Below are 25,482 nucleotides of genomic sequence, written 5' to 3' on the forward strand. Positions count from 1 at the left end.
CGACGCTACCTCCACCGACGCTACCACCACCGACGCCATCACCTCCGCCTCCGCCATCGCCATCGTTACCAACGTCGGGACGCCGTGTGTGACCGTCGCTGTCGTTTCAGTTACTAACAGACCGTGTGATCGTTCGCATTGCAGGCTGTGAAGCGCGAGAATTGTGCGAGAGAGAGAGAGAGAGAGGGAGGGAGAGAGAGAGTGAGAGAGAAAGAGAAAGAAAAAAGAAAAATAAAGAGGTGAGATAGGAATCGTAGCGAGCGGGGAACATAAGAAAGAACCGTGGTGCATAGAAGGAAGAGAAAGAAATAAAAGTGGAAAAGGAAGGTGAAAAATAGAGAGGAAGAGTCGAGCGAGAGGGAAAGGGGAAGGGAAAAAAGGGAGAGAAAGAGAGAAAGTACGTTGCGAGCCATGCTGCATGGTCTCGCCTGAACAAAGGAAGGCTCCCTCAACCCGAGGGTCGTTTCCGATCGACGAACCGTCGGTCCCCCTTCGTTTGCCTTCGGCGCGCCTCGTGCGGTGTGTCTAGTAAAGGCAGCAAACGGTCAGTCACGCAGCAGCGGCCGAGCCGTGAGGAACGAAGAACGGAAGAACCAGAGTTCTACGAACATCGAAAGAAAAAGCGTGCATCGGTGCACCGGCTTGCCGGTGAAAACAAAGGAAACAGGCAAACAGCGAAATAATATCGTGCTCGCCCTACCGGAAGTTAGTTGGCGACGATTTCGCTTTTAAGTGGAGAAAGTGGAGGAAATTTCCTGTTCCTATCAAAATCTTTTTTACCGAAATCGGCTCGGTTTTGTGTACGTTGCAAAGTCGTTCTCGCGTATCGTTTCGCTCGAAATCAACGCCGAAATTCGACCTAAGTGCTAAACAAATACGGCGTTCTTCGCGCGTGTGTATTTTTCAAGGTGCTTTCGTTCTCGCGTTCCGAAGCCTGTGGGTCGAACGACAATCTCGAACAGCGACGGACAGAAATTGGATTTTCCGTTGGCAGTTTTGTGCGTGCGTAGTTAACCTAACCGGCAACCTAACCTAACGACCGTTGTGTAAGGGTAGGCGCGCAATTATCCGCGATTAATCGTTACGCGTACGTGTCGAGAAACCGATCTTGATGCGCGTGCTAAATGGTGGAACAGAATAGCTGAATAAAGACGAAAGTGACTACGAGATCCATCTTTCCTCGATTATAGTACGCCGGCTCTTCGTTCGCCTTTATTTTTCCTCCTTGATACGTTTTTGTGTGACATGTGCCACGAGTACACGGTGCATGCTTGAGTCGAAGGATTCTTTGATCGCAAAACAGCATTCTTCCGTTCGACTACGTACGGATTATCCTCGTATTTACGGTGAGTACGTATCTTTTATTGGACTAGTAAAATGTAAACATTTGCGAAAGTATTCGAACGCTCGACACAGAGTCTTTTTTCTGAATATATTTTTCAAATCTCCTTGCTATTATGATAGAACACGACCATCGTGATTATCGTAGCAACGTTCCAATGCAATCCAAAGGTGTACATAGACTTTACGAGACGTTTATGGAATCATATTCTTAGTGGAAAAATTAGTATACAGCATGAATAGTAATTTGAAAAATACAATTAACGATATAGCGAATAAATCTTACGGAATAAATCAAATGCTTCGGTGATCTTTTGTAAAGCGTATTCTTTAAATAAATGTCTCGTACTTTTTATATATAGTTTGAAATTGCTTCAAATTTAACCTGCTTTCAAAATTGAATATCATCAAGATAGTCGTGTCTTGTTAGGTTTTAAAATTTTGTACGATATTTATATAAATAAGTTTCTAGAGGACTGTTCGAATATTTTCCCAAGCTACTGTGTATACAATAGTACGACGACCGTAACTGTGTCAAACGAAAAACCCGGAAAATATTTTGAGCCGATTACCTTGTAAACCGTTATTTCTTTTCTGCGCACTTTGATATCCTGTGGCGTTCTCGTTAAGTGTTTGTTGATTTGTTTCCATTAAAGCGAGAGAGAAGCAAAGATTAGGAATATTCGAGAATAACCTTGCTACGGTAGGATCATCGAGACAAATCGTAATTTACGTTATTTACTATTCGGCAGAAAAAATTCTGTTTATTATTTTTTCCGTTATCTTATGTGCCAATTACGAAATCACATGTATTTCAAACATTTCACGTATTTTTAGTTACGACATAAATACTTGGGAAGATCGTAGCACTCTGAATTCTTTCGTTATTGCAAATGGTACCTCCTACTGAATCTAAGAAATATAATTTGATAAAACCGAGTGGTTCAAGAATGGCCGAAATTATTCATAAATTATTCATTTATTTTTCGTAAAATCTGACGGAAAAATAATAGCGATTAATGTACACCAGTATCAAATATTCCGTGAATGTTAAGAAAGTTGAAAGATCACGAATTTAGATATTAAAAATAGCGAAGATTCTGGTATTTCTAAAATAAAAGACAAGTAATTGCAAATCGGAGCAAATTGGTAGAGATAGAAAATATCGATTGTTTCGCAATATTCTTTATGACAATGTAGTTGGTAATTTAAGAACTCTGTTCGTGTGTAACGTTATCGTTTCATTTATGAAATCGCTTTCACCATATTACCTCCATATAGAATTACGATCATTGTTTTGTAAAACGATCTGCTATTGTCGAATGTCACGTTCGTGTACGAGACAAAATAAAACTCTTGTCGTTTCTATGTCATTTTGAAAATTGACCACGTTGCAAAGTTATGCATACTAGTGGATACGTTATCACGTAGCAAGCAGAGCTTAATTAGACGTTGCAGCGATTGAAAAATACGCGATGTTTATCGTGTGCCGGTGACAGGGGATAATTACTCAAAAGTATAATCATTAATTATATACTTTGACGCGATAATGTGAAATTTCGGTAATCTTATGATCCGATCGATTTAATCGTTCAAAACCTTGTTAAGGAAATTGATTTTAAATCAATCGGTAAATTATTACTCTCTTTATAATGGATTACTTTGTGTACAAAAGTATATTACAATGTTTGATACGTACGAAATTACGTAAATTTAGCGATACATGCATCGATACGTATAACGCTCGTTACGCTATTTCACATGCTCTTATTTGTTAAGTATTATTTTACATCGATGGTAACAAAATTATATCGTTAATGTATAACATACGTGGGTTGATCATTAAATTCATTTATAATTAAACACTATGATGTTTGATATTCAGCAATTACATCTATATAAACGGAAAATGACTATCGTTACTTCGATGTGCAAGATACAAATACGAAACCAAAACAAACATTAATTATTCCTTCCGTGCTTAAATTAATTTGCTCATTTTTAAGAAGTACAATATGTTTACGATATTCTTACTTATTATCTGCCCTGTAACAAGTCGTTTAGATTTCTACGTTTGTTCTCAGGTAATAATCATTATTTATAATTCTTGAAGCTAATTCTATATCGTTTTTTCGTGCGCTGATTCGTTACTTTTTTCTATTGGTCTCTTGGATATTTACGCGTAAATATCTGAAAACGATGTAATTTTCAGCAACTGTTCTCCCCTTTAAGTATAATAATAATGACAGCGATTAAAAAGTATTAAGTGAATTGCAGTTGGCGCGATTACCTTCGTAGTACGTACGCAATTGGATTTCATTAAAAACGCGGAAAGCAGCAATAAATGTTCTTAGAGTTAAAGAGGTTTTCGTGAAACTCTGATTTTATACTTATGCCCTCGAGTGTCTCGCTCGAATCGGTGATTCATTCGCGAATGAAATAACGCACGTTCGCCGACGGAGGCCGCCTGTATTTATTTCTTTCGTTTTCGACACAACGAGGTTTCTGTCAGTGAACGACTGAACAGCGCCTACTGTTGAGAAATATTAGATGCAGCTATAATATTAGGAAGAATCAAAACCGAACGGCGGCAAAAACAAACACCTCGAACAAAGTCAATTTGTTTATAATGAGAATATTATTTAAATTCTAATATCTCTGTTATCGTTTTTGTTCTGTAAATTTCATTCGCTCTACTGATGTGATAAACCGCAACTGCTTCATTTTGTTTAAAAAGCTGCCACGGTGCTCATTAACGACGTTGCTATATTTTTTCGCGTGAATTTTATGGACCAAAAAATTCCAACGATATAAATGATTTGGGTAACATTACCAGAAAAAAAGTTGAATATGGTCTGCCTACCAACGGTTGCTAGGGGGTAGAAATGACCGTTAAACGTGAGAAAAATCCGCTTTTCCCATTTTCTACCTGCTTGAGCGATAACCCTGAGGAATTTCCGGACCTGAAACATATTTTGTAGCAAAGAAGGGCCTTGACGGCAAAGTAAAAATGCTTTGTTTAATGACAGTTTTTCGAGATTATTGCCATCCGAATTATATTTTTACAGTTGATGGCCGTCTTGACCCAGGGATAGATTTTGCTATATGCCAAGGTTACGGAACGTAACGGAATTTATTTTTCGAAAATTAAATATTTCTTACGTATAGTATGTTTCGGTCTATCGCTACTAGCACGTCGAATCTTAAACTCTGAACAATTTAAACGAAATAATTTACTGCTACAAGTAGGTAGCATATATTGTACGATGCTGGAATATGGGAAAACGGTAATGGAAGTGGATCGTTTGCATCTGTAAATGATCGTGATTCTTGTAAAATGGAAGGGAATTCTTGATAAGCTCATCGAGCCTATAGAATCGTTTCATTCATAACACGGGGATATACGCTACATAACATTGCAGTGAGTCATTTTTACGTGATTCCGCGTAAATATACTTTATACGAGATAACTGTATGTCACGTCGCGTTCAACGTACATACGTACTGTTATAATTTATCCTCAGATAATCATAAGTCATGGCACGATGCAAAGAACAAATTAGAATCCAATTAATAATCAATTTTTACGATATTCTATTTTAATTAACATTACATTTATACGTTTATTAATATCGGAGTAATATATGAAGTTATATAACAGTAATAAAAGCAAGTGAGTTTTCTAAATTTTTCTTAGATTAGCTTGTTGCCCATACGGGACTGGATCTTTTTGGGATACAAATAGTTTTGAAACACAAATGAAATTTTTATTTTTTTTTCAGTTCTTCCAATAAGCTTTGTAAAATTTAAAACTATATTCCGTAATAAAATTTAAATTGAATATAAATATAATCTCCGATCGATCGAATCTTCGGTATATCGTCGTATTAATTCAATCGGTTGTAAACGCATACTACATATAATATAGTATATAGAGTTCGGGATCAATAAGTACCTACTGTATTGTTTTTCTCAACGTGTCGTTGCGATTAATGTATTGTCGCTAATGTGTTACGTAAGCGCGTTTAATCAGTTTCCATTTCATTAGAGATTCGTTGAACTGGCCGAGGAAATGTTTAATCCATCAATGAATGTGCTACAACCGGAATATCGGTATTTCGTTTTTAAAGAATTACTCTTGCGGGTAATTTTCTCTCTTAGTTTGTTCGCTCGTTTACAACTAATGTTTACCCACGGGAAATTGTTTATCGTTGTATGGAGTCTTCTGAAAGTGTTCGTTTAATTGTATTAAACTTTGAAAATTGCTAAACTTGTATACAAATAAATTTGATAAGTAAGCTCATATTGAAAGAAGCAAATAATCCTCTAAGCTGGAAAGGATTCTGGTAAATGATGGAGCTAATCGATCAATTTAATATCGTTGTGAAGAAGTTTTATTCCAGTGGCTACAGACAGTGGCTACAAAGAGTTTCGTGCATACTCTTATCTTCCTATGAAACGTTCCTTTTTATCAGCTTTTACATTACATTTTCATAATATTAATATAATATTTGTATCATTATATTAATATTTATATATGGAAAAGATACTTTCATATGGAGATATAGATGTAAATACAATGTACATATAGATGTAGATACAAATACATATAATTATCCTAGTGCGTGTATTCTATGCATTAGAATGAAAAGAAGTAATGTGCCATAAGGCAACAAAATACCAATATAGGGTAGAAAAAAAGATTCAATGTAACAATATGATATAGTGTAAAAAACTGGGAATAAATGTAACAACCTCCTCGTAATACGCTATGGTCCTAAAGCACAAATAAATTAATATTATTATTATCGTTACTATCATATATTAGTATTTGTATATTACGTTTATATCAATAATAACAGAGAAAGAATACTAGCAGAGGTGAAATTTAATATATGTGACCTTAAGGTGTACAAATACTTTTTATAGCCACTGTACATATTCGATACTCATCATAGTATTTGTATATTATGTTCGTACTAATAATAGCGGAGAAAGTGAAACTTAATATACGTGGCTTTAAGTAATTATTATATAAATGCTACGATAAATACAAAGGTGTTGTACAAATACTTTTTATAGCCACTGTATATATTCGATACTCATCAACCGGCCAAGACCATTTTTCACGATAAAGAGAAGTCTCGTCTATTATTGAACAATCAATTTCACGTTATGAAAATTTAATATAAAGTCTTATCAACTCGTAAATTTTATTTTTCGATACGCTCTAGAAATTCATAGTACGCGTAAGGTGTCTGAATTATCACGCACAGTTCGTTTGTCAGGAAGTGTTTAATATGTATTCGTGAATACGAAATAGGTATGTAGTTGCGAATAATTAGCGCATCCATTATATACGCTTGTTTCTAATCATCGATTGTCTTATTTTAGCACAAGATTGAATCGTTAAGATATTATATAACGTACACGGAATCGGTATCTATACTAACATTGACGCGAAACGTATCTCTGCGAATAGTACGAAATAATTTCTCACGTCGTAAGTACCATGACCTTTACGATAGTTATACGATTGTCATTCAAATTTGGAATCGCAAAACTGGATGAAAGTTTGTGTTTATAAAAATATGAATTTGCATAAAGGTCTGCTTACAGTTGGAGTAAAATACCGGAGGACTTAATCATAGAAAACAGAAGACAATTTATAACAATCATCGATAATATTCTATAGATATATAGATTAATAAATTTGTAATGTTGGCGCGTAACGTTATTGAATTTTTCTAATTAGATATTTATAAAAGTACAACACCGAAACACGGTTTCGGTAAAAAAAACACAGGAAATACAGTCGTATTTTAAATCTTGGAAATTTTCGTTCCTTTTCACAGCTTTTTTGACAATTCCAAGAAATCTCTTGCGTAACGATCTTTTCAGTTTCTTCTAGACCTTTACCTTCAGAAAGTGAGTTGCATTCCTGAATGACGCGTGAAATATTTGGGCCCGAGTTTCCAGGCCTCCTCTGTTACGAGACAAACCGGTTTTCCTCAGAGCCGAACGATCATTTTCCCAAAGCGTACGACGTACGTTAGAAATGTATGATTTGAAAGCTGCATTCTTCCTCGTAGCACGTATTTCCTTCTTGTACGGTCGAACATTTATAAACATTTATTTGTATCGTTTTTTACCATCTTCTTGCTATCGTTGAAAGCTTTAGCGCAGCAGTTCATCTTCTCGAAGTCACGTAATATTTTCGAGATTACAAGGAAAATTTTCGAAATATCGAAATCACCAAGGTTATAACCGTAAAAGTATGCATGAACGTATCTTTTAATAAAACTGATAGATCACAGATTTACGTAAGAACAAAGAAAGGATACCTTAATCGAAAAGAGCTATTATTTTCGTGAAAACTGTAACCGTAAAGCTTCTTTTTTAAAAATCAGGGACGGATTACTTTGTTTAATCATAGTTTTGAACAGCAATTTCTTTCGCTATTTTCTCTGTTTCTACAAAACATTTACAAAATGAAGTTATCTACTGAGAAATTTATTTCGTAAATTTTTGCACAGATAGGAAATTTCTTTTTTTTTATATGTCTCTAATTCCTTAAATAGTGCTGTTAAAAAATATAATTTCATCTCTTATATTTTAGCCTAAAAGTCTGTTAAAAAGTATGATCCTTTAGAACTTTCGCTGATGGAATATAAAATTACAAGATCAATTTTACTACAGAGTTAAAGTGTCGACGCACAAAGTTCATTTAAAATAGAGAAGAAAAGATCTAGAGAAGTTAAAAGCTGAATAAAGAACTTGTAAAATGTAACATAATGTAAATATTTATAAAAGTTCTACTCGACTCTTGATAAAATTGGAATGCTTAATTCCGGAGGTGCATCGGTTGAGACCCACTGCTTTTAACGTGTTGGATAAATAATGTAAAACATCGGAAATACTTCAACTGTGCTAATTAGTTTCCGGTTTTCGACGATTAAAGGACGAAACAGAAAGTGTAATTAAAAGTTGAAGTTATATTCGCGCTCCGGTAAACGATCTTACGTGTAATGTAAGCCTTCAAAGAAGTGAAATCAAAGTTCCGGATTTATGTAAGTGGCTGAAATTTATTATCGACCATGGCAGAGCAAGCAGCGTGTAGTTACAGCCAAAGTAAAAATTATTCGTACGGTAATTGATCTGAACAAAATTACGATGGAACGTTGTTTGTTGATATAATTTGAAAAAATAAAAAATACGCGCATATTCTTACAAGTCTGGAGAATAATTTTCTTAACAAAGATGTGTTTATGAAAATATTAGCAAATATCTAAAAGAGGACAAATTCTAACGAGGTTTATCTAATATCTAGGAGAGAGTCACTTTTCAAATTAATTATTTCGATATTTCAACTATCTTAATTCCCAGTGGAGTTTCCTTTTGATTTTATTACGACTCGAAGCCGTCGCCTCGTTGAATTTATCAGATCGATGAATACCTTAATGAAATATTTTTCCACTCTTCGAAAAGAACTCTTTTTAAATCATTCTTCGATGAAATATTCCGGTTCCGTAATTTTCGTTACAGGTCGTCGCGTGTATTTTCAACAACGTTTATATCCGCGAATCGTACATTTTTAGGTGTTTCAGAACATTATACACGTTTCACGCTCGCGTATTAGTGGCGTCAGGAATAAATAATTATCTTGCGTCAGGACGAAATAATTATCTTTTAAGTCCAGTTTCTTTGTACTTTAAAGCAGACTATTTTCGGAAGTATCTATGTACAATGTCCAGTTTATGTTACGAAGCTATCGTAAAGCCGGAAGCTATCGTTTCTCCGGAACGACTGAAAACTTTTCTTTGCATTTACGATAAAAAAACAAACGAACCTAATCAATGTGAAAAAAAAAGTTATTAAGTCGTGAATACGCGGTATGTCATCGAACATCCGTAATAATCTCGACGTCGAACGACCAAAATTTCAAGAAGAGAAACACGCGAAAGGCAATGGTACTTATTTCAAGAATGAGAAAATTGTACAACATGCATATAATAGGTCTAAACGTTATTTATGCTTATAATTGAGCGAGACTTGATTGAAAATACCGATGACATACGCGTGTCGTCATCGGCCATGCGGCGAGATACCCGATGATACTGCATGGCATTATGCGATTACATCGGTTACGAATGCATTAATGGAACAAGTGGCTGTCTATAATATACAGTTCGATATATTCGAATATATTCGATAATATAAACGATATTTGTCTTTCTATTTCTATGTTCCAAGTGTAAAAATCGCGTTGTCCTCTCGCTGTATGTACGCGTTTGTCGTATTTTATTGGCTGCACATTTTACAAGCTTAATCAGAGTGCTTACTCCTTAATGGCAAAGTTACGCAATCGGATACAAATGCACGACCTTTCGAATCTCAGGATTTCAATCTGCAGTTCCACGAATTTTAGGAAACGGTTTTTACGCACGTTGACCGAAACAAAAATTCGGAGTAAGAGAAACCGGCACAGTTTCGCATAACACGGTTTCGCAGGATAGATACGCTCACCATGGCGTGTCTAATTAACGAGATTACCTCGCACGGAACCCGTTTCTGTACCGATCGATCCTTATTTAGGAGCGACACGGTGTGGACGGGCCTTAGGCAGCGAAAGTAAACGGTTGTCACTGCGCTGCTGCTACACTGCACTGTTGCACTGCACTGCTGCACCGGTGAACAGTTGCCTCGGCTTATCTGCTCGCTCACAGAGACGAAAGTGTCTCGCTATCGTGCTCGAAAGCTCGCGTATAGACTTCTACCGGCGAGCTGTTGTTGTGTTGTATCTTACGTAACCTTGTACAGACAGTAAGAAAGCCAATTACGTTTCGTTGTACTCGTGCGAGATCATTGGGCTAGCGTGCGTATTAGCGCGGGTTATATTAATCGCGATTCGATCCCACTAGACTGTGGGAAAGTTACCACGGTTACGTGCTCTAACTACTTACATATCTCTGACGTTGATCGCGTCTACTTGGAAACGCATTCTCGCTGAAGCCTCTTGGCTTTCAATTCGTTCGTTTATTTCTCCAACATTATATACATACGAGCCACTCGGAACCAGACATCCAAAGTAACGGTTATTTTGAACACTTTACGTAAAAAAGTCATCGAGTAGACATTTTCACTCGAATGGAAGTTGTCGGTTTATCGATAAGTGAGAAGGAAATTTTTCAAAAAACGAAACCATCAGAAAATATTAATTTGTAATTGTTCTGATTTCCGAGCTAATGATAATCGTCGATCATGCAAATTTAGTCTTAGTTAGTAACTATTGATATAAATAATTGGAATTTTTGTTTATCGGTAACCCCGGTTTTGTTGGTAATCGGTGACTCTAATTTTTTTTCGACTACCACTACGATTTCATTCGACCAGCGTCGATTGTTACTAATCGTTACGTGTTACTAATAATTAATATTCATCGACAACGTAAAAAACTTGTCTGTTCGAGTAGATTAATTATTACGAGGAGTTCTAGCTTTTTCATCTCATGTATCTTGTGTTGTTTTGCCGTACTGCCAATTACGTATGTAAATATATTTTCATAAAAGATGTGGTAAAAAAATTAATATTGGGTTTTAATATAAATTTGTCCTGTTTTTGCATTTGTCACAAGAATACGTAATACGATGTGTAGAGAAACAGCGTGAATTTATGTTACAATCTAAACTTAAAATTCAAATTTAACAAACTTGAATTGGCAAACATTACAAATTTGCTACTTTCTTCTAATTTTTAATAGTTTTGGAATGGATTTCAACTGTTACAAATCTGTAGGTATTTATTTTGATAGAAAATTTAGAAAAACATAAAAAATTGGAAAGAGACTTACGCTTTAAAAAGTAAGTAGTTTTGGAAGTGTGACAGAGATTTGGAACTCGATGACAATTTGCTTACCGTAATTATTTTTTACGCTTTCGCTGATCGTCAGTTCGTATCATCGGAATAGAGGTTCTCTGCTCCCGTGAGAGTGAAATGCCAAAGTGAAAGGGTATGTCTTCCCATGCGTGTTGTTACCTCATAACTCGTCCTGTCGCTCGTAACGTGACTTCGAACCGAAGCAAGGCTGTTCCCACATCGAATCACGTATAATATTCCTATAATATTTGAATTCATTTGCGTCTTTTACGTTGTCAAACGAAATGCTTTAATGCTTTAATAAAATTTATTACGACGTATCGCATTTCCATAAAATTCCAATTGAATGATCGATTCCTTCGGTTTTCCATAAGAAACAGAAATACAATTGACGTTGTAAAATATGTAGAAGTATACGAGTATTCTATGCATTTCTGCACTTTCAGCTTTCCCACGAGTACGCACAAATCTGCGCACTATCGATAATTAGGATTAATTTATAATTATGAATTATTCCGTTGTAAGTGTTTAGTAATTGTTAAAAATGATAATGACGTATAATGAATAAACATAACGAAATACCCGAAACCTTATTTATAACGTTACAACAATGTTATGTTATAACAACATAACACTATACACTATATATACATAACAATATATACGTGTACATTCTAAATAACAATAGATTTTTTGTTGTCATTATTATCTTAACAAATCAACGAATATTGAGCGCGGAGTAATCCGCAACTGTGAATTAATCTTATTGATCGATCGATCTTATTAATAGATCTCCATTTATTTACGGGAAAGTTTGAAAAAACCAGAACGCGCGTAATACGCAATGGAATATAAAATATCGCAAATATAATACTTCTCGTAATATTTAATGCATGGAATAAATACCTGCTCGAGATTAATTTTTTGAGTCGCGTCCGTAAAAATACGAGTTTGCGTAAAAATCTGCGATCCGACTGTTAAATTTACGCGAGCGGTAAATCTGGCGCAGAAATATGAAAAATCGCACGTATCGCCTATACGTACGTAACTTTTTTCCGTTGTCCTAGATAAGTACGTGTAGAGTCTAGCTGCGTGTAAAGTCTACTTTTTACTTACCATTTAGAACTATTGCGATCATTTTACTTTTACCAGTCGTGCAAAAGTATTACGTGCGAAAGCGTCGCGGTACGTCATATGCGACGATGCGATTCGAACTTCCGCGTAACTACTGCACCATAAACCGACTAGCTCGTCGATTTCCGCGTGTTGCAACTGTTACTCGGAAGAACTGTGTCTCTACGATCGTACGTTCGTTTAAAAGTCGTGCGTAGCCTTAGATTTGCGAATACAGCGTATCGATAATACATTCCATACGGGTGGATCGATATTCTGTGGAACTTCTGTTTGTGAAACAGCATTTGCTCCGTTATATAAGTCGACTACTTATGTGTGTTATCAACAACGAGTATTATAATGGCTTACAACGATTAGGTACAGGCTGGCTAATATATAGCTGACTGATTTTCATTGTCAATAACATTTAGGGTGCCCCCAGACGATCAATAATATTATCAATACTTCAAGGTCCTCGATGGAAATCTATAGCGTGAGAACAGCCTCAGAGAAAATGAAAAGCAACAGTCTTTTTAATACGAGTTATTTATCAACAGAGGAAAGTAGCCAAGTACGAAGTACCTACTATGGTATGGACGAACAAAAAATAGTTTTATTCTTATTTTATTCTTCTTTGGTAATAAAATCAGATTTTAGAAGAATTACGTAAAAAGATAACTATTTACGCCAGTCGCAAATCCAAGTATCCAACTTTGCTACAGCACATTTGTGACTACTCGAAAGTGGTTTGCCGCTTTGATGTACTCCACTTTCTTCTCTCCAATCCTTTTTATGGCTCGAACCATCTCTTTTTCTTTATACTGCAGCAGGATATCCTGGTATCCGATAAAACATATAGAAAAAAAGTAATTCAAATATAAAGTATAGGAGAATTCGGCCACTACTCAGTGTCTATATTTGGAATTTTACAAAGTCACAAGTACGATATTTGACTCGTAAATACTCACGGGTATCAGAGACAAGTATATCAGCAACAAGAAAAACCACAAATAATTGTAATAATAATACGAATAAGAAGTACGAGCGTGAAATTAACACACTGTTGAAAATTTTCAAACAGCAACAAAGTAATAGGATTCCGCCACGACATTAACGTTCGCTCGGCCGATGAATCACAACGTGAGCGGTACGAAATTCAGTAAGTGTCTAGAGTCTACAGTCGTTTGTGAGATATTCATCTATCAGATTTTTAGAAACACCACTGTTCCATGCTTGATATACTGTTTCATGTTTAATATTTTCTTCTACTCGAAGGTTATGCATGGAATATATTGTGAGAAATATCTCAATTGCATTCGTTATATTTTTTCAATTTTTTCGTTTCAAAATTTTCAATTTTCATTATATTCTCACGCGTTTCGAAAGGTATGTTCGCTGTCGCTTCTCGAGCAGCATTTTTCAGTTGCTCGATTACGTTCGATCTATTGACAGACACTTTGTTTTTAAAGAAAAGTCATCTAATTGCCCAGATAATATGGGATCAAATGTTTTAACAATTTTCACTCTCGAGCCGTGTAACGCTCCACGATTATTTTGCCACGCATTCGTAAAACAATTGCCAAAGAGGAACACAAGATAACGCATTGTTCCAGAATGACAGGTACTTTTAAGAATAGAATATTTGTTTGACTTCGTTACGTATCGTTTTGTAGCTTCCGAAGGCAGGCAGAGAAGTGGTTTGTTTTCTTATTTCATAAATAGATGTTGTTAGATGCGATGTATTTATTTATTTCAGTCTGATGGCCAAGAGATTGGACTTGGTTTCGCGTAAAGCAAATGTTGTTGGATAAGAAGGTTTCACGGTATTTTTATAACGATAAATATGGCATAAAAGTATGCAATAGCATAATTTGATGATAATAAAGATGTAGATGGAAGAGCATTTATTTGAAACACTTTTGACAACGATACTTATGCGTAGGTTAAAAGATACGATACAGCCTTAATATTTCGTAATGCAATTTCATTTCTGCTTGGAAGGGAATGCTGCTTTCGTCATCACGTTCACTGGCCATTGCCTATTCTTTCTGAAATTATTATCTCGAGATAACACTTATCGGAAGACGTTGTAGTAATTGGCAATTAATTAGTAAGGATGGAATTCGACGAATTCGTACTGTTACGTAATACACGGCATTCGTTTTATTCGTTTTGGACATTTATCAAGGTATACAATCTTGCATTCTCTCAGAATGCAACGTAAAAGCTTTATTCTATTTGTAGCTTTCCAAGTCTCTTAATAATAAACTTGTAATTTAGTTTATTTCGTACAATATAGAATCTTCGATTATATAGATACAAGAACATGAAAATGAACTCGTATCTTACCGGAATTATTGTACAATGTTGGTATAAGCAAGTAACCGAACGATAATTAGTCGCTAAGAATTAACGATCGATACAGCAATCATCGTGTTATTTGCGATAACGTATACGTTAACTTATCGCTATGAAACATGGAAAACATCTAGAAATCATTTTCAAACACGTACCTCGAACATTTCCAAGATAAAATATCTGGTACGAGCAGTGACAGACGGTTTGCGGACAATTTTGTACGTGTCCGACGATTCGAATGCCTTTCCTTCCTTCAAATTTCTACGTCGTACGATCTACGACATTTGCCTTAACTTTCATTTCCTCGTAACGTAATCTCGGAATTCGGCATTAACCACGCGCGTCTTGGTTAAAAAGTGAAAGTAACCATGCTCGGATTAACAGTCTCTCCCTGCTACCCGTCCTTCGTGTCCCGTCTAATTTCACTGTTCACGCGAATGGGATCGGTTCGTACGAAAGCCAGAGGAACGTAATTTTACGGCTAACGGCGACGAGAACTGGGTTAAGGACGGCACACCGAACTCAGACTGTGAGTCGATCGATTAATTACGAACCGGTCCTTTTTAATCGAACAACCTGTATCGGCGAGCTGCCTATAAAAGAATGCCAACTCAGTGTGCGTATTATGCGCGTATTATGCGCGTATTTGCGCAAATATTTATTTACATCTCAGTTCCTGCCGTGTATAGCGGGTATTTAGCATGGTCGAAAGAAAATCAATCAAAACCTAGTTTCTAAAAACGCGTGTTATCTGAAATCAATATTCGCATACGTACACAGTCGTGGATAGAAGTAAGTAGACGCTTTTTGAAACAAAACATCTTGAGAAAATTGAATCGAACGATTCGATATTTTCTTGAGCGGTTGGCGTCGCATGCGAAACACTTAAGATTTTTTTGTATTAATGCTTTAATTCTTCGCAGATTTTTATATAAAGAAGACAATATTCGTCTGTTTGCATTTGTCCAACCAAAGCTTTCGTTTGTCCACCTTACAAAAGAAAAGTAACGACCGAATTAAAAAATTTCGCGTCAACGTCCAATGAACTTTTTTCCTTGATTTTAACGTAGCACGCGATCGTCCGCGTTAGTCCAATCTAAATTTTCAAAATAAAGTTGTCGTCGAATCAAAATTTCCAAAAATTTGTTTATATTGAAGGGCGGACTACCGACTGACTATCGTCTGATCTTTGTAAGATTTTACAGTTGGGATAGCAACATTGCAAACCTCCTTAACTCATTTACTCGTGACGTACATGCGTATGTCTTACCGACAAATATGTCAGAGTGTGTACTCGTTGCAGTCACAAGCATAGCTCGCCACTCGACTTGTTTGCTTTCTTTAGCCTTTGCTATCTACGATTTCAAAATACTATATTTTATATTAAGAAATATACATAGGTACATTGTTGTAACGTAACATTGTCTCAACATTGTCTACCTAACAGCGTTCGTTGTATATTTAGTAAATAAACGATTGTAATTCTTGTTGCCACTTCTCATCTATTCCTTCAATCTTCGAGCAAACATTTAGTAATCGTCTTTTGTAAATTTTTCTTCGTTTCAATAGCATTCAGTTTTGTATCGTCGTTTCTATCGCTTGTTGTATTGCTATGGCGTAGAAATATGTACAACGAAAGGAAAACTTCGCTTTTTACGCGTATATCCAGCTAAATAATTTTAGATACGAAACAAAGAATAGGCGAGACTAATGTGTCTCAAACTACGCTTTTGAATTCTGTGCTTCTGTTTTCATTGATTTTAAGTAGAGCTCTTGCTACCCGAGTATCCGAGTACCCATTGTTACTCGAACTGCCGTTCAAGAAGCCGAGTACTCGAGCATTCGAGTTCGACTTTTCTTCCACGATTACTCAAATACATACAAAGCTTTTCTCGCGTGTTTGAATTTAGATCAAAGAGATCGACTTTAATCGAGTTTATCAACACGGTAGAACCTCGTTGATCAAGCTCCGATCAACCGCAAGATCGTAACATCTGGAAGAAAAACGCTTATCCTGAGATCCGCTAGATCTTTACACGTTTGATACATATTTTGATGCGAATGGCCATTGTGCGAGATGTTTCTTCTTCGTCTTTCGTTCTTTAACGTCGCATCGACAACACGCACGTTAAGCCAGGGTTTTGTTTATGTCCGTATCTCGTCCCATGTGTCTTGTCGATTCGATAAATTTCAGGAGGTTGTCCCTACTTTGTTTCGAATTGAATATTCCCTGTAGTTTCTTGGCGATTTTGAATCTGTTACGCGGTTCGTATAATTTTCTGCATTTTGGACTCGTGTCCAAAGCGTGTGGCTTTCTTAACAGCTTCCTCGTTCTCTGATATGCTCGGTGACAGGAATCCAAGTGATAGCGATTGTACATCCTAGATTGGATATTGCCGTATGTAGTTCTTGTATATTCGAGATTACTTCGTTTTCATTTTGCAGATTTTATGTCGCTGTAATTACACTCAAGGAGTCGTTCAAGATACGGTGCAATTTTTCATTTGCTGGTCGTTGAAGAGTTCGAGTGCTTCGAGGATTGATGTTGCTTCTGCATTGAAAATGCTTTACAGGTGGTCTATGCCGAGTTGAATTTGCCTGAGATTTATTAAGCTTTCCCCTGAATTTAACACGCTGTTCATATCGTTTGGCGGATTACTATTGTTCTCGCAGCGCCATAGTTTCTGCGTTCCATTATGACACGGTTCATAGTGGTTGATACGTCACGTTATTCGCATATTGCTGGCTCTTATTTATTACAAATAAGTATCCTTGAATATTTTAGTTGGCTATAGAGGATGTTCTCGTGGTTTGAGAATTAACAGTCGAGAATTTTTTATTGCAGTTGTTTATACGTTCCTTTCGTTTCTAATGGCGTTTACGTAATTTCATTTTATCGATTGCTCGGCTCGCTGATACATACCCATTCATTATACATCCTCGTAACGTTTTGTCAATCCTCGTGTCCAAATTTACCACCTTGACATACTTTCTCTTCATTATGTTTCTTCTCTTTGTTCTTGTCACATTAAGCCGAACTTATTGTTCATTTCTAACGCATCATCCTCGTTTAAAATCCTGACTTGAAATAAATTCACCGGTGTCGAGCTAATTAAATCAATTACATAAACGCGTGGTATACTAATTTAGAAGAACCTGTTTTCCAGGCAATAATCTTGTAACTCTCTATAGCCAACATTATCGAATACAATAAGATAATGTAACTGGAATAATGATTACTTTCCGCTATCGTTACTATTAATGAGACTATATTCAGTCTGTAGTATTTGTCCGTAACATTGCAGTAACTTTGACGACGTAAGAATTCCATTTTCTCACGATTGTTTTTACATAGATTTTTTTAAATTTAGATATCTCTGTTCCAACTTGGAAAATCGTCGCGCGTTGTAACGTCAACCGTACTCGGGAATAAGAATGAAGACATAATTTAATAACCCTCTAAGGCTGATATAATAAATTGATAGGCTACGATAAAATATCTCAGGAAATTGTTCGATTACTCGTGCGAGAAAGGAGATGTGCATCGCTATGATTCTGCAGTAACAAGATAAATATTATCCAGCACGTTACTACGTTGATTATTCTTACGTTTGCCGATCGATCATACTTTATAGTCAGTATATGTATAGCAGTCGTGATAGTACAGCAGTGTGCGGGATATATGACCAAAACTTTGTCCGGATATATGGTCAGCAGTTTCGGGGTTGAGGTTGGAGATCCTCAGCAATTCCTGGAACTACTAGCTCTAGGCAAGCCTCGGCATTATTTATGATCGACGTAATTCAATCCGATATTGAATTACGGAATTGCCAGGAAAAAGAAAAATATTTGTTTTTATTTTTTATTATATCGTTAGGAGATGACGACTTAGTCGGATTATTGAGACTCGTGCAACCAGAGCGATACCAAACCTGATCGTATTTGACGAACAATTTTTAATTAAACCAAAGAAATATGTGATACGCGATTGGGAGTAAAAAACGACTCAGGCCCGACGATACCGTGTTAAGCTCGCCTATTCTGTCTCACTCGCACTAGTTGCTTCTCACTTCTATCTCCGATGTACACACGGTAGAGTGAGCACGAGTTAGATAATTTGGCCCGATTCTTGGAAACTTACCATTCCCGATATAGCGAGACTAACGGAAAGAGAAAAAATAAAATAAACTACATATGCGACACAAGCTGTTCCATAGAGGATCACAAAAACTTACCGAGACGTATGCGTCTGAACAGGATCAAAAGATCAGATAAGGGAAAGTCAGATAAAGCTGGCAAAGGTGCTTGGAAATGTGCGAGTCCGATCTTTACCGATGTTATTTACCGTTCGTATATTTCGCGTGCCATATATCTATATGGATCAATTTACTCTTCGTCATCGATTCTGAAAAGGTGACGGGACACGACCGAATCGCTGCTTGGTTGCGTGGTGTGCGTTCGTTCGCGTCTGATTACTTGCGTCACTCCTATCCGCGTATTTGCAATTGTATTATAGTATCAAGATTGGGATATTTATTCGCTGAAAAGTCACACGTCACGAGTTTGATTCGGATCGCAATGATTCGAGGCTGGCTCGCAAACAACTGTGGCTTGATGATCGCACCGACCATAAAAACCACTTTCTATGGATACAAACGAGCCTAGTTAGTCTTTCGCGTTTGTAAAGTTCCAGTACCACTTTTTCTCGCAGCTTTTGTCACTCGTATGCCTGCCTACTTGCTATTCGCGTTTCCACTTTTCAATCCACAGCTTGCACTCGAGCGTTGGTTAATCTCTCGTTGGTTTCTCTCAACGAACGATCACTTTGCAATTTCCAGCGACCTTCTATAAAACTCTTTCAGCTTATTTTTTCTATGATAACCAATTTCTCTATCAGGAATTTTAACAATATTTCGTCAAGTCGAGCTGTATAATCAAAATGCAAATATCATGCGATGCCAATTTCTATTCAAATTGAAGGTTCATTATCGCTCGAAAGTACAGCTTCGTTCAGAGATATTACAACACCGTGGGAACATAAGCAAACACGAACGAACGTGAAAAATGACCGAAACCTTTCAGAACGATTGTTTTACTTGAAAGAATAAGTCATAGAAGATCTACGAAACATCAAATACGAAGGGACAAAGTTTATTATTTAAGGATATTATTTGATGACTCAGCTTGTTTGTTTGTCCAGCTGCAAGTTCTTTCATCGTCGTAAAGGAATTACCATGATTCATTTTGCTAATAATGACTACAACCAGTCTATACTTTGACGAACGGTGCGATGAGATTTTAAACAAACAATTTACATTTCATATTATACCGTTGATTTTACAAAAAGGTGGTAGGAATTGCTTGGGATTATTAATTTGTCATTAACTCGTATATTTAGACCAGCGTTCGGAAAATTAGGCTGTAATGAACTCATACGTATGCACTGAACGTTGTGATAATAACCTCATCGATTTTATGTAATAGAATGGATTTTCTTCTCCTCTGTGTATACTTGTCACGTCTTTGATCACCATTTTGATCAATTTTTCACATTCGTATTATTGCTAATTTGCTGTTTGGCCGAAGAGACTCGGTTCTGGATGTAAAATAGATATTCGGAAAGAGAATATCGCTACTGTATATTTTGCTATCTGGTTCCATGTATGCTACAGAGAATTTTGTAATACAGATTCGGATTTTGAGTAGACTTCAGTAGGATTAAAAAACTCAAGTTATAATTATTATAATTTACTGCATTGCTCTAACAAATTTTTGATTCTCCCATATATTCTAAAATTCTAATCGATTAATTATTTTGATATTTTACACTTTTTAACAGTATTGCTTACAAACGAGAGCGAATATCCATAATTATAGAACTGCTCGGGTAATCCTTGAAAATACAAAATTCAAACAGACGAAATAGCGTTATTTGTTTATTGACGATAACGAAAAGCATAATAATTAAGTAAAAAGCACGTTCGTCAAACGTAAAGCTACGGCGCAAAGTTGTCGATAAACGACAATTGTCTTTCTTGCTGATTAGAGTAGATGATATATTCAGCTGTTTGAATAGGACGTATACCAAAGATTATTATTCATCGTAAGCTGTATAAATATAATAAAAATCCCTCGTTTGCTCCAACAATGACGTAACTCAAAATTTATAACTTTTCAGTTGTTTGCACAGAAAGAACAAATTGTTCTTTCTACTGGTAGGGTTCTATAAGTAAACTTGCAAGGTTCACCATGCGAGAACGGTTGTGTCGCTAATGCATCATCGCGCAGCCATAACAGTTGAGAACGTTCAAGCTCGTTTTTCCTAAGACCGTGATTTTTGAGTTGTGTCGCTGTCGGAGCGAATGGGCAAAATATGCTATTTAACCGACGTTTCGTAGAAACGAACAAATCCTATAAAAGTTTCTTATAAAACGGTGAATGCAGAGGGGCACATATTTCAATACGATACAAACATTTACCAAAGAAACTAAAAACCCACTTTGTCACCAAATTATTTATACTTGCATATCGATACAATTATTATTGACGTATTTTGTAAAAGAAATTGAAAGTTTAATCAAGATGAAAGTGGATAAATCGTATTACATTTCGTAATCGTATTACAGCATGTGTCTTGATATGTCAACAAATTAATACAGCTAACGTTTTTACCATAATATTTTACATTTAGGAGAGTTGTCTGTAGATTTTTCCCACTGACTGTATTCGTAAATTGTACATATAGCTACATATGTATACATATGCGTTTCTATAAAATCGACGCTGTTTGTCTAATATAAGATGCAAACATAATGAATATGTTATTCTACAGATTACACGAAACTGAGCAATTAGCGTTTCATGATGCTGTTTTAATTATCACGTTCATTGGTATTCGAGTATTACAAAGTATATATACGTAACGTCATGTCACCCAACCATACGTATACATATACAGGGTGGCTCATTTTGATCGTCTCGCGCAAATATCTCCTAAAATATATATAGTATTTGAAAAGATCTTTCAAATGGAAAATTTGTCTAAGCGGAGTCGTCTTCGAGATCTCGGGGAGATCTCAGTTCCTTTTTTTCTGGAATTGTACATTTTTTTACACGCCGTTTGCTTGCTTCCGACAAGCTTTACAAGATTACAGTTAAAATATCTTTTAAGCTACTCATTTTTCGATCCAAATACCTTTCCGTAGAGAATTAAAAATTGCATCGAATGTTGTATAAAAAAGTTACCTGAAATTTCGAAGGCGCGCCCATCTACGTGAGATTTGTGACAATCGAAACACCTACCTCCAAACAGCGTAACTTTCATTCGAAATTTTTCCTTTTGAATAACGAATCGGATAATAATTGCTTTCTCGAACGACGAATAGTTTAGGAGATAATTGCGCGAATTAACACGAGACACCCTGTATATACGTCTATCCGTGTGATGAATGTTTTGGGAAAATGAAACACTGGAAATCATCGGTCGGTCATTCGACAAAGTCATAAAGCGCAATCTTGTGTGTCGCTCCGTATCGATGAATCGTAAATCAAATTGCATTAGAAGCGGAAAATCTGTGTCGAGGAGAAGTGTCATTGTTTCTGACTACGTTATGGCTACCAAATCCTTTCCAGCTAAATTGGCCATTGACATGGTTTTTATATCGTTTTTATTATTTTCCCGGAGGTAATTTACAATTTGTACAGAGATAGTCACGCGTAACTTTGTCAATTGCTGTTAATCGCGAGTTGTAAACATAATCTCGCAGTTTTACGACTGTTCAAGTCACCAAGGATTTTTATGGTCTCGGTGTTTAGTTTACGATTGAAATACAATATGTATTATTTTCGTGACATTACACGTTCTCGTATTTTGTTTTGTTTCGTCGCTACAAATAGACGTGTACGTGATTGTTAATTGAAACAACGTTTGCCGCGGCAAGAAGGAAATACATGTATAATATATTAAACTATTAATAGAATATAACATTTATATTGGAATTCTGTTTACTCCACGTTCGCAGCCAGAATCGTTGACGAGAAAAGTATTTGAATTTTTCTTTTTTCGAGACTATACGTCGTGCGTTGTATTTTAATATCTTTTTAAATGTTTAAAAGCTTATTTAAAACTTTTTTAGAAATATATTAATGCGATCGATCGTTTTAAACCTATGGTTTAAGTTTGTTTTATAGCGTATAAAGCGATATAAAAATGTGTGACGCTCTGTTCGACAAAAATTCAGTTGACCTCCGAAATCTCTCGCAACTCTGGTTGCCAAAAGTTATTTGAGTTACACGATATCTTCTTCGAACATATACCAAGTGACTACTGTATTAACGATTTTTTTTATTTCACTTTTTGCCACGATATTCCATTGTCTCTTGCCACGATCTGATTTACACGAGAACCAAAGTATATGAAATTTGTTATATTTTTCTTACCGCATACGGTATGACATAAGAGTAATATCGTAATACGATAAATTTGTAATATCGAACGACTTGATTAATTACATGGTAAATATAAAAACGCGAACAGCGAATTACAATTTAAGAAAAACAATTCTATGATGTATTTGTATAAATCGATATGATTATTTTATTCTTGTGTTTGTTATTTTCACTATATGTAGTTTGTACGTATTAAGAAGTTCATTTCGTTTCGCGCTTTTTACAATTATTTTTCTTCGACTCATTCGCTGAAGTTGCATCGAAAACAACGTTTGCGTAATTTAATAACAATGCATAATTAAATCCTATTGACTTGTTAAATAATACATTGAATATGTCGCGTGTATGAAATAAGCCGCGCAAAAAGGAGCAACGTTTATGCGAACAGGATGACGAAGATGTTTCTAATTTAATACCACGTACAGTATATTCAATGCGAAAGTAAAAACGATAGATGATAGATAAGTGGAATGTTGCTGACGATGTAACTTACTTTCGCCGTATGAAATGTCACTGTTCTATGCATTCTTCGCTATCGTTAATCATCGTTTAATCGATAAAAGGATACTCGCGTTTTGCTTTATCGTCGATCTGAATTCCTGTAGCAAATCGTGTAGGTACAATACTATATTACGAATCGAAATTATTACGGATGTTTCGTGTTATCGATATATCGCGTTTTTATGTCGATTAGCTTCGTTATCGTTAGCGGAGTTGTCGCTGTGCAATATTTCAAAAGAGCAGAAATATTTTATCGAGCAATGCGTTGATTTTTAATATCGAGATAGAAAGACCGATAAGTAATTAGCCGTAAATGCAACATTTCGTTTGCCATTTTTTCCAATCAACGTTTATCGTCCAATTCTATTTTCTAGCAGCGAGCGTCCTTGCGAAAGAGAAATCTAAAGATTCGCTCGATATTATCGTGGCTATTTATCTATCGGAACTGTGCGGTTGCACGAAGCATAAGGAAATCGTCGTACTTGTAATGTTATGATAAACCATTGGTTGGCTTTTAACGAGTTAAGTAGGATAATACGTCGACATCTTGCGAATGAGATATTTTTGTCGGAAATTTTCTTGTCCGAAGCATGATACACGTATCTGTACCAAAGGTAGTTGCGCAATACCTAAGAACTAGAGAGAAATGCAGCGTTAAAATTTTAAAAAACTTCAGCAGAAATTGGTTTTATCTGGCAAACGATACAATTGGTGCTATATCGTTGCATATTTTATATACTTTTGCACATTACGCGCGTTCTGTTTATTTTCGCACTCTACGATTTTCCATAAATACCCGCGGCCTATTTAAAACATTCTGATAAAAACATTAACGACAGTAGGAAAAATCCACTAGACACGGATTTCGAAAGAGTCAAATCAGGCAATAAAGTTAGCTGGTTTGTTCAGCGCGGTTCAGTACTCATATTATCACCGGACGTGGCATTCATGTTTCCGAAGTCCTTGTTTCGTTATTATCAATTGGGCCATAGGCACAGCTACGATGCGTCGTAGCATCTTTAAATCGCCAACAACCTCGTTTTGTTACGCGACTTGTTCAAATATATTACGCTGTACTAAAATATTAAAATATACGACTAGCTGTCGCATTAACGATCGCGGAAATACCACGGCGAACGTTTCATTGGTTATAAGCAAGTTGTACAAGTTGCTTAACATTTGTGCGATATTTTGTTTCTAACAAAAGTAAACTCGCCTCGATGACGCGATATTATTGCTATAGTGGAAGGATGTTATAAAAAATAGATTAGACAGATCAATTAAATGTCAAAGGTGGTTCGAGTAGACTCGGTGTTTGCTTTTCCTCTTTACTCTTTGTTCATGTATTTTGGAAAGATCTTTTCCGAATACGATGTCACCTCGTCTGTTTACATTTTTTTATCGAAACATCTACGATGTTCAAAGTATATCAGCAAATCTTTTCGATTCGATATCGCTGCTATTTTTCCAACAGCCGCTACTCGACGATTAAACCGGGTCTGGATGACCCAGCGTGACTACCGAGATTCGTGAAAGAGATGTAGCGACACGTAAGACTTTACGATTTACGTGTATGTTAGGCCAACTTTCATCTCCAAATTGTTACTACGTTGTTAATGAGATCAATCGCGAAGATATGTCGATAACGTAACGTTGTACAAGTTTTTAAGTCTAATCGATTGAATGTTCCTTTAACCACTTTCACGATACATTTTCGCAGAGTTGCGATAAAGTTCGTAGCACCTTGGATAATACGGAATTTCGGTTGAACGACACTCTGATCATCGAGGCTCCGTTGTATCGTAGAAAACGTTTACAAAAGCTATTGCCAGTCGCAGAGCGCCA

The 25,482-nt window shown here is 36.0% G+C and overlaps 1 protein-coding gene across 1 annotated transcript in view; it reads left to right on the forward strand.

Annotated features, from left to right (window-relative positions):
• The first annotated feature begins 73 nt into the window (after window positions 1–73).
• LOC100742593 (brain tumor protein) overlaps window positions 74–25,482 on the forward strand; it is an 86,039-nt gene continuing 60,630 nt past the window's right edge. Inside the window, exon 1 of the mRNA XM_003488883.4 lies at window positions 74–1,346. The gene's annotated coding sequence lies outside the window, so the exon portion shown is untranslated. The remainder of the gene's footprint in view (window positions 1,347–25,482) is intronic.

This window comes from Bombus impatiens, unplaced genomic scaffold (genome assembly GCF_000188095.3).
Source record: "Bombus impatiens unplaced genomic scaffold, BIMP_2.2 scf_0296, whole genome shotgun sequence".
In the NCBI taxonomy this organism is placed as follows: Eukaryota; Metazoa; Arthropoda; class Insecta; order Hymenoptera; family Apidae; genus Bombus; species Bombus impatiens.